This window comes from Adiantum capillus-veneris, chromosome 3 (genome assembly GCF_014529385.1).
Source record: "Adiantum capillus-veneris isolate H3 chromosome 3, ASM1452938v2, whole genome shotgun sequence".
In the NCBI taxonomy this organism is placed as follows: Eukaryota; Viridiplantae; Streptophyta; class Polypodiopsida; order Polypodiales; family Pteridaceae; genus Adiantum; species Adiantum capillus-veneris.
Genome location: NC_140933.1, coordinates 98,613,126 through 98,616,528, shown reverse-complemented (window position 1 = coordinate 98,616,528; position 3,403 = coordinate 98,613,126). Strand labels below are relative to the sequence as shown.

At 44.7% G+C, this 3,403-nt stretch overlaps 1 pseudogene; it reads left to right on the top strand.

Moving 5' to 3' along the window:
* The first annotated feature begins 1,818 nt into the window (after positions 1 to 1,818).
* Positions 1,819 to 3,131, top strand: LOC147461373 (calmodulin-like protein 2 pseudogene; annotated as a pseudogene).
* The last annotated feature ends 272 nt before the right edge of the window (positions 3,132 to 3,403 follow it).

Here is a 3,403-nt window from a genome sequence, read left to right as displayed (position 1 = left end):
GCAAAGGGGAGGGGTCACGACGTTGAATGAGTGAAGGGACTTTTTGAGCAGGGAAATCCCAAGAGTTGGGTCATGGGCTGCCCATGAGAGGAGAAGATGTCATAAACAGATCGTAACTTAGCATAGATCTCTCTCTATCTCTCTCTCTCTCTCTCTCTCTCTCTCCCCAAGCATATTCTTCCTCTATCATGACATGATGTTTGGGCCCCATTTTCTCTCTAGTGAAATTAGTGCCATTTACCACAACTTCCTAGCTATGGGACCCTACATAGCATTTATAAGGAAAAAAATGGCACAAGAAGTTGCCTTGGCTGTGTGCTCTAGATCAGTGGTGAGCTTGAACTAAAGGGGCTGCATGCCATGGTGAGGGGCTATTCTGATGAAGTTAATAAGGAGAACCAAGCTGCTGATGCTATTAGTGATGATGTGGTTGCTACTACAAACATCAACAAGATTTATTGCAACAATCATGTGGATATTGTAGATGATAGCAAGAGGTGCCTATGGCTGCTTTCTACAAGGATGAAGACACAAGAGCTTTTGGACTCTCCAAAAATATGTGTATGAGTACCTTTATAAAGGCATAGAAAGAGCTATAGCTATTTGGTTAGAAGTTTCAAGTATCTAGAAGTTTCTAAGAGATGAAGACAGTAGAAGGTGCTAGAAGATTCATGCTACAATTTTTTTTCTTTGTGCCAACATGTGTGTGGTTACTTTTACAAAGGCATATAAGAGTTAGAGATATTTGGTTAGACGTTTATATACGCATAGAAGGAGCTATAGATATTTGGTTAGAAGAATCTAAAAATTTCTAAGAGATGAAGTTAGGAGAAGGTGTTAGAAGATTCTCTTTGAGATGCCTTTTCCATCTAGATCTAAAGTATCCAAGGGCATGTTCCCACGTGGCACATGTACATTTCTATCAACAATCACCCTCTCTTTACGTCGAAAGAAAGTGCCAATAAATGTCCTCTTAAGTCCCTTCTTTACCAAGGCTTGTTTATCTGAAACACATTGCAATTCCATGTTTTATAAAAGACCCATGAGGAGAGATAGACAAGTCACAACAAACAAGGAATTTTGTTCACGAGAGAGGCAATCAATTTCAACGTACAGGTTGTCTAGAGAAGGCCACGTCGCACGATATGTAGAAGACCGCATGCATGTTGTCTCGAAGGCCAATTTTTTTTCAAGGGGCAGGTTTTTGGTTTTTTTTTTTTTTTTTTTTGGGGGGGGGGGGGGGGGGGGGGGGGGGGGGGGTTTCTCTAGTTTTGGAACAATATCTTTTCTCACCAAAACTTCATCGGTATACCTTATCTAGTGCGTTTGGTAAAATTTTGCAACTTTGTATGGTCAAAACGTGTGAACCCCTCCCTGATTTTTCTCTTTACTTCTCTCTCTCTCTCTCCCTCCTGACTCACAGGTCTTGAGTTCAACTCTACTCGTCGGTTAGATGTTTAAGGTCTCTTGGGATAGTTTCCTACGACGTTGATTCTTCTTCTTCCTCTCTCTCTCTCTCTCTTCTCTCTCTCTCTCTATATATATATATATATATATATATATAGTGATTTCCGGACTCGGACCAGAGGCTCCGACCAGTCCTTTGTCATTGCCTTGCAATTTCTGCTTGAGGGACGTGTACGGCCTGTAGCACTTCCGTCAAAACAAGTGGTTCCAAAAAATCATGGGCCGGCCCAGTACACAAGTACGGTGAAGTACGCATGACCAACAAGTGGCAAGCACGGTCCGCTGCTTCTCGGAAACTTCGGACTTCAAGCTTTTTATGATTTTATAAGGGCCGAGAACACGCTGCACATCATCTTTCTGAATAAGCAGCTCAAAAACTTTGCAATACAGCACGCCATGGCAAGGCCTGCATACGCAGCGAGAGTTCAGGGCAAGCTCGCGCCACCCAGCTTCCACGAGCCTGCAGCTACATATACCCTTGCAGACTCTGCACCCTTCTTGCTTGACGCCCTGTGGCACTTCGAGTGCGTCGTAAGCCCCCGTTCCTCCGCTTCAGGCTCCCTCAGTCCCCACTCACCCGCACCCGCAAGCTCCCGCTCCCAAGCCTCCCCCAGCTTCAGCTGCCCCTCACTCTCTCCTCTCTCAAGATTCACCCCCTCCCACCAGATCCTCCAGCGCGTCTTCTCTACCTTCGACGAGAACGGCGACGGTACCGTCAGCATTAACGAAATCGCCAGAATCTTCGACAGACTGGGGCTCCCCACCTCCGAATATTTCCTTCGATCCCTGCTGGCTGGCCTGGACACCAAGTCGCAGGGCCACGTGGACCAGGACGAGTTTCTGCAGCTCTATGAGCGCGTCTGTTCCTTTGTGGAGGAGTTCGACGCCAGGCCCGTCGACGCTGACGTGGACGAGGATCTCCTGGCTGCCTTTCACATGTTTGATAAGGATCGCAATGGCTTCATCTCGCCAAGCGAGCTGCAGACTGTGCTCTGCTCGCTGGGCTTTCCACAGGCCCGCCAGCTGGACGCTTGCGTGGACATGATTGCCAGGGTGGACGAGAATGGAGATGGTCAAGTTGACTTCTTGGAATTCAAGAAGTTGTTCACGGACCCAATCCAAAGCTTCTAGACTTGTCCAAAGTGATTTACTTACAAGTAAGCGTCCATTCACACCAATAAACGTGCCTTCTTTCAATGCTAAGCACAACGTAGACCATGTAAGTAAGCATTCATTCACGCACCAGCATGTCTAGGTGCCTTATTCTTCAATAATTGAGACCATATCTTAAGGTCTCCTCAATCTTTGATCTCCCTTGCATATAGCCACATGGCCATAGTTGTTTCCATCATTTTTACAGGAATGTGGTGACAGTTCTCAGTGAATGTAGAGCGGCATTCAAAAATAATGTGTCTCACTTAGCCTACAACCACTGAAAAATATAATTGGCCGACTTCAAAACCGGTGTTAAAGCAAGAAAATGGATAGAAATTACATGAAAAAAGTTCAAAGTTTTGCAAATTTGGAGTATTATATTAGTACGCCCAATTTTCATCGTTACAAGGTCCAAGAAGTCTAGCCATTTATGAAAAAAACTTTCCCATACATTGATGAAAAGTGTTTCATATTCGTCTCGTTATTGTTGGACACTCCTGCATATTCCTATCTCCTATCCTTTTTCATAAGTTCAATCAAACGTATAATTTATTTTGATCTACTTATACGAAGTAAAAATTTCAGAACGCCTCCTTAGTTATTGTGGGTGAGATGCACTACTCTAGAAGGATGTGGTGAGGATGTGGTAGACTATGGATGAAAAAGTGGAGTGCAAAAAAGAAAGTTAAATATTCATGACAGTCAAGTTAGACTAGAGCACATTGATATGCTCACTAGTACTAGTCCGCCCTCAGTGCGAGGGGCAGCCCTATGGGGGAGA